This window comes from Helianthus annuus, chromosome 14 (assembly GCF_002127325.2).
Source record: "Helianthus annuus cultivar XRQ/B chromosome 14, HanXRQr2.0-SUNRISE, whole genome shotgun sequence".
In the NCBI taxonomy this organism is placed as follows: domain Eukaryota; kingdom Viridiplantae; phylum Streptophyta; class Magnoliopsida; order Asterales; family Asteraceae; genus Helianthus; species Helianthus annuus.
In genome coordinates, this window is record NC_035446.2 from 134,912,466 (window position 1) to 134,919,968 (window position 7,503).

Genomic DNA, 7,503 nt, shown 5'->3' on the forward strand with positions numbered 1-7,503 from the left:
GAAGCGAGCTTGCTCAAGGTGTCCGCTGGTTTGTTCTCTGAGCGATTGATGTTCACTACCTTGTATGACTTGAATTTTTGAAGCAACTCTTTTGCTTGGTCTAAGTACAAGGCCATAACTTCGCCCTTTCATAAAATCCGTTGATTTGACTGGAAACCAAGAGTGAGTCGACATGCGCTTGGAAGTTTTGAGCTCCCATTTTGATGGCGAGGCGCAGGCCTGCCAAAAATGCTTCATATTCCGCCTCATTGTTGGTATTCTTAAAATCCAACTTGATGGCGTATGTAAATTCATGTTTCTTAGGGCTAACCAGGCGCAATCCAGCTCTCGCGCCATCCTCGTTTGAGGCCCCATCAGTGTATAGCAACCATAACCCATCGGACTTGTCTTCTCTGGGAGTCTCGACAATCTCACAATCTTTGATTTTGTCCTCTGGGACTTCGGTGATGAAGTCCGTTAGGACTTGACCCTTGATCGCTGGGCACGACCTATAAAGAATGTTGTGGCCCCCAGTTCGATTTCCCACTTCGCTAGGTAACCTGACGTTTCTGGCTTTTGTAATATGGTGCCGATGTGAAAGTTGGTGAGTAGTGTGACCACATGCCCTGTAAAATATTTGCGCAGCCTTCTGGAGGCGTGTAGCAGCGCAAGTACCAACTTTTCCATTGTGGAATATCTCGTTTCTGGATGAGTAAGCACCCTACTGACGTAATAAATTGGAGTCTGAACTCCATTTCTCTCCACCAATAATACCGACCCCACTACCTTGTCCGAAGATGACAAATACAGAGTGGCTCTTTTTCAAACGACGCGGTCAGAGTAGGGAGCTTTATCAGACATTCTTTCATCTGCTGGAATGCGGTTTCTGCTTCTTGCGTCCATTTGAATTCTTGCTTCTTAACACAGTTGCGCAGGGTGCTGATAAAAGGATATGATTTTGCAGCATGGTTTGATAGAAATCGATTAAGCGCGGCTTGGCGGCCGGCCAATCGTTGCATCTCTTTGATTGTTCGGGTTGGCGGCATCCGCTCGATGGCTTGCACTTTCTCTGGATTAACTTTAAAGCCGCCATTTGTGACCACGAAACCCAAGAATTTTCCCTCTTCCATACCAAAGGAACATTTGGCTGGATTTAATTTCATATTCACGCTTCGCAAGGATTGAAAAGTCTTCTCTATATCCTTTAACATCTGGTCTTCCTTGGGACTTTTGATTATGAGATCATCAATGTAAACCTTGATGTGTTTCCCAATATCTTCGGCAAAGATTTTATCCATCTGGCGCTGGTATGTTGCGCCAACGTTTTTGAGACCGAACGACATCTTTGTGTAACAGAAGATTCCGAGATCGGTTCGAAAAGCTGTCTTGTCTTCATCCTCCAGCTTCATCTGGACTTGATGGTAACCTTTGTAACAGTCCAGAAAACATTTCCACCTGTATGGTGCGAGAGAGTCTATCTTTTTGTCGATTTCTGGCAATGAATAACAGTCTTTCGGGCATGCCTTGTTGAGATCGGTGTAATCGACGCACATTCGCCATCCTCCATTTGACTTCTCAACCATGACAGGGTTCGCGACCCAACTCTGATAGCGCACCTCTCGTAAGATTCCTGCTTTTAACAACTCACACACTTGCTCATTCATTGCTTTCGTCTTATCCACCCCTAAGATGCGCCTTCTTTGCACTTTTGGTTCAACAGAGGGATAAGTGTTCAAACAATGTTCAGTAACATCGCGTGGGACGCCGGTCATATCTACCGGGGTCCAGGAAAAAATGTCCATGTTTCTGAACAAGAGTTGTTTGAGGTGCGTTCTGATGTTTGGTGAGATTGCGTGGCCTATCGTCACCGTTTGCTCTGGGTATTTGCGGTTTAAAACCCACTTTTCTGGCTCGGTCGTTGAAACTTTCGCCGCTTTGTTCGGGCGCACATCCTCTGCTGACGTTACTTCCTTCTTTGCATATATAATTGCCACCTCCGTCTCGGTTGGGAACCCGATCGCTGAGTGGGGTGTGGAAGTTATCATGTTTAGCTCTCCTTGGGTTTCTCTCCAAATCAAAACATCATGCCTTGATTTGACAGGCATCACAATGAAGTTGACAGTTGTGGTTCTTGAATGCTTCCCGTCAGACAGCGTGACGGGGAAGCTGATTTGGCCTAGTGGGAAGACCATTTTGTTGCAGAATCCTGACAGAGGGTAGTCGACTGGCTCGAGTCTCGCTTTATCTTCGTCGTCAAACTGATTAAAGCATTGCTCATAGATGATATCTGCTGTACTTCCCGGGTCAATGAATACGTATTCTGTCTCGTAATGACCGATAATGCCGGTAATGACGACGGGGCGCGTGGCGCGTGGACCCTCGCGTACTACCGGGAAGATGACCTGTTTCTCTTGCCATGCAGGTTCGAATGGTCGCTTGCCTTTATCTCTTGCGCTCTATCTTGGTCCGTTGACCATGTGCGTTTCCAAGCGTCTAACCTTTTCTCTCTTCCATCATCGTTGCGCTGAATCTGGTGCGTTTCTTTGCGCACGTTCTTTACTAGATGGCTTAGCTTTTCGCTTTTCAGCGCTTTTTTGATTTCTTGTCTTAAGCTGATACAGTCATCTATCAGATGACCTGTATCCTTGTGAAAGTCATAGTACAGGTTGGGGTCCTGCCCCTTCTTGTTCGTCATAGGCCTAGGAGCCTTGAAATCATGGTTCTCCGTCATGAGCACCTCGTTTGGTGTCTTGATGAGCGGAGTCCAGTGCTTTTCTCGATTCTCATTCCTGACTGCTTTTCGATAACCAATGCGATCGATAGTGTCTCGCGCATCCTCTCTGTATCGAGGTCGTTCGTCATAACCGCTGGAATGGCTGGCTTTCTATCCAGGGTTTTTGCCTTTGTTGCGCCTGTTGTTATCGCGCGAGCTTCCTTTGGAAAATCTGTCTTCAGTGTAAGAGTTCTTGTGACCGGCCAATGACTCTTCAGTTTGCGCGACTATCTTTGCAGCTTCCATGAGCTTATCCCATTCCTTGGGCATTCCATCTTTTCCGTGATAGTCCTGATGAGGCTATCACAGCGAATAGCTTTCTTGAAGTGAGCGCGCATGAGCTGTTCGCTTACACCACCGATTTCCAAACACTCCTTATTAAAGCGAGTGATGAAATCTTCTAAACCTTCGTTCTCTCTATGCCAAATGTCTGTTACCTCAGCTGTGTCGCGCTGGTAACGTCTTTGCTGACTGAAGTGGTTTACAAACTGTGTTCTGAAATCAACCCACGACTTGATCTTTCCCGGTGGGAGGCTGTCAAACCAGACGCGAGCAGCCCCTGTGAAAGTTTGGATAAACAAATGGCACCACATAGGCATATTCCATCCTCCCATGCAACCAACGCTTGTGAATACTCTAACGTGATCATCAGGATCAGTCAGCCCATTAAACTTTCCAACTATGGCAATTTTTCTCTTGATAGCGGTGCTAGAGCAATCTTTGGGATGAACTTTGAATGTTCTGCAGCTTCAGCTGGTCGATAGGCGAGGCGGAAGTCTCGCTCTGCCTCTTCGCTGTATCTGACGTGCTGCTTCGGCTTGTAATATTCATGGTTCCTCTGTAAGCGGTTGAAGACTGAAGACCCTTCGTCATCTTGCCAAGTTGGGTCGTTTGGGTCTGTGTCATCCCATTCATTGTTCAAGTTGCGCGGCCCAAGCCGGGTCTGAACTGGGCCTCTTTGGACATTTGACGGATAGTCATAATAGCTTTCTGTCTCTCCCCGCGTGTCGCGCGTCTCATGCACGCTTGGCCTTCTCGTGGGGGGAGGTCTGTTACTTCTTCCTTGGAGGTTTTGCTGTGGGGGTATCTGGCGCGCCCCCTGACTCGGACCCTGGGGTGTAACCAAAGATGGTTCTGCTTGTAAGACTGCTTGCTGTGCGCTCAAAGATTGATACGCAGCATTGGTGGTAGCAATTTGTTTGGCGTACCAAGAGGCTGGAGTTTCGCCTTCAGGTAGCCCTAATAGCACCGAAATGTTCTGAGGTGGTGCTGGATTTGAAGGTCCCGCACCATTGTTTCCTGGGGTGACCGTCTGAGTGATGCAGTGAGACTCACGCGGGGTCCCCCGGTGTTTGTTATTTCAATTTCTCCTACCTCTTCGGCAGGTTGGATTTGGACATTATGAATGTCCTCCTTCGGTCCTGCGTTAGAGTTTGTTCCAAAACCAAAACCAGAAACGATTCCTTGACCAGCCATGATCGAAGGAAAAACGACTTAGAAAACTCAGAAAAAGAAGATGAAAGTGATTTGCAAAAAAACCGGTGGGCGCCAATGAAGAAACATGGAACTAATTTGGGGGTTAATTAGTTTGGTTTATGTTTCTACCATAAGGGTTAATCTTCTTATCACTTTCTGAGCTTCTTAATGATCCGCTAATCCTACAAAACAGAACACCGTTAGCTCGTTAAGAGGGGGGAATATGGGGGTTTCCCTCTTAACCAGACTTCGGCGTGAGAATAAGTAACTGTTTTGAGGAGATTAAAGTGTGTAAAGAGTGAGAGTAGAGGGAATAGAATGTTTAACCTGTGAACTGAGGTCTCTATTTATAGTCGGAGAGGTGTAAGAAGACGTGGGCTGATGGGCCTTGGGTCGGAAGGCGACAACATAGAGGATATGCTCCTTGTCTCACTGGCGTCGACCGTTAGTGGCTTCTAGAAGTTCTCCGGTGCTGGCATACCAAGAGTAGAGCCACGTGTCACTGTTTTCGGCCTTGTTGTCCCTCTGCCATCAGCAGGTAAGTGGAGATCGTAGGGCAGGTGTCTCTGCCCTGTGATTGGTGCCACATGGGCGTCCTTGTGTACTATCTGTCTCCTGCACGTCAGACGATCGTGGAGCACGATTGAGCACAGCATGGAGGACGCGGATTGGCTCTTTTCTTCTGCCACTTGTACCTTTCGTACCTTCTGAAGTGGCCCTGCGCCATAGCCCTACGCGACCCTTGCTGAAACACGTTACTAGCCTGCGCAGGGTATGGTTGGTTGAAGGCTCTTATTCAGAATGGTAAGTGTTGAATGTGGTGTTTTCTTTTGTTGAGACCTCGCGCGAGATCAATTCATGATGACGTAACCCGCGCGAGGTTGGCTGTAAGCAATTTGATGAATAGGGAGTATGGTCCTGCGCGCGGCCTGAATGAAGGTCTGCGCGGCTTTTTGGGACCATACCCCTTCACATACCACGTTAGTTTCGAATAGAAATCCATTCCAAGTTGAACATGAGTCTAGCCTAGGTAGTCTTCATCGCCACTAGTTTAAGTCTTCGTCCAAGTTCACATTTAGTTAGTTTAGCTAATTTAGTTTAATATTTTTTTTTTGCATTTTTTAGGATTTTTAGTAACCCCCCCCCCCAAATCAAATAAACAATTAATTAAGTTGTGTGAGTCGTAGTCTAGATAGAGTCTTAGCGTAATTTAATTGAGTCTCGTGGGTTCGATATCCGGACTTACTTAGCTTTACTAGAGTCATCGGTTCGCTTGCCGGTTAGTATTTTAGTCGAGTTTAGAGAATCTAGAGTATTACTTTGAGTCTAGATTTAGGTTAATTTTAGTTGTTTTTATTAAACTACTTTTAGCACATCAAATAACCTCTACAAATTAATATTTTAGGGTTAGAAATCTACTGAAAGATTTGCTACTTAGGTTTTAGTTATGGGTCATGCAGTGGGTTTGGTAGTGAGTAATTTTAATACTTGGAATAAATTTTGAAAATAATTTATAGTATAGCCCAATAAAAGTTATATATGTATTATCTATAAAAATAATAAATAAAATGTATGATTTTTATTCGAATTTCGAATCGAATTTTAAATTATAATTTCGTATTCGATTTACTTGACTCGAATTGAATCGAATTCGACTTCGAATTCTTATAATCGAAACGAAAACCTGATAATCGAATCGAATTTCGAATTCAAGACGAATTCTGAACACCCCTATCCCATAGTTTTAAGATCCAATTTATTATCAAATTTTGAATACGTGTCTATTTTTTGATATATCTCTTTATCGAAACTAAGTTGTGAATAATAATGTATAAATAATGAAAGCCCAAATGTACATATTATCAAAGCAACTTACGTAGAGTTTTCTTTTATTATTCTAATAATATAATATAATGCTTTATAAAATTTTAAATATATCGTTACGACATGCTTATTTTTATCTACGTTTCAATGCAATAAAAGTTTTGTTCAAAATATAATGAGTCAAATTATAAAAGATATGTTCTTCACCATGATGAACCGAACCAATACCATCAAACAACTTGGTCAGTTACCAGTATTCTTTATATAGTTTCCGGTAGGGGTGTGCAAAAAACCGAATTAACCGACAAAACCGAACCAAAAAAACCAATCCAAATAAAAAATCGGTGGGTCGGTTAATGGTTTTTTTGAAAACTGAAAGTAGCGGGTTGGTTACGGTTATCCTTTTTTCCATACCCACCATAACCAAACTGAACCGACATGTAATAAATCTTTGTAGGATTTAAGACTTTTCACCATGTTTTTAATATTTGATGTTTTTGACTGAAGATTTTTAATATTTATGTGTTTCTCATATCGTTTTGTGGTTTTGGTTGAATGTTTATTTGAATTTATGGAATGTATTATATTATATCACTTTATTTGAATATTCGATAATAATTTGTATTAATATTATAGATTACATGTATTTTTTAATACTATGTAATATACTAATATATACAAATATGCAATAACAATTTATTCCATGTTAAAAAAATTAAGCTATTTTTAGCTAAGCTAAATACACGGTTAACCACTCATAATCGACCCACTATAACCATCAAAACCAAATAATCATAACCACCATAACCGATCGGTTATGGTTATGGTTATCCATTAACCGACATCGTGGTTATGGTTATGATTTTAGGTCAAAACCGACCCAAATCGACCCATGCACACCCCTAGTTTCCGGTATATATTTCATTCCGATTTCGACCGAACAATGTTGAAAATAGAGTTGTATTCCAAATAGAGTGCTTTATTATCGTAAGCTATAGAGAGTGGCAGTAACGTAACGGTGCCTTGACAAACCGAATTGATTCCGACAGAACATCATCAACACCAGCATTATCAGAACGGTTACCGACATTCGTTTTATGGTTTGTGGTCGATGTAGACCACGTGTCGATATCCTTTTGTCAATATCACGACTTTTATATTTTCAGTTTTCTGTTTCGATTGCTATATTAAGTTTTAGTACCGTACGACACCGTATTGAACCAAAACGATACTGTCTGAATTCCCGTTGCACTGCACGAGGCTATGTGTAATGGTTTGCTTATTTTTAACTGTCTCATCATAAAATACATGTTACATCACTGTCAGGTAGACATAGGCTCTTATTTTTCTTTCACCTTTCGTGTGTAATAGTTTCACAAATGTTAACTATCCTGAATTCATTAAAATATTATGTTTAAATTATATGAATTAATAAACTTAAAAATGAAGGT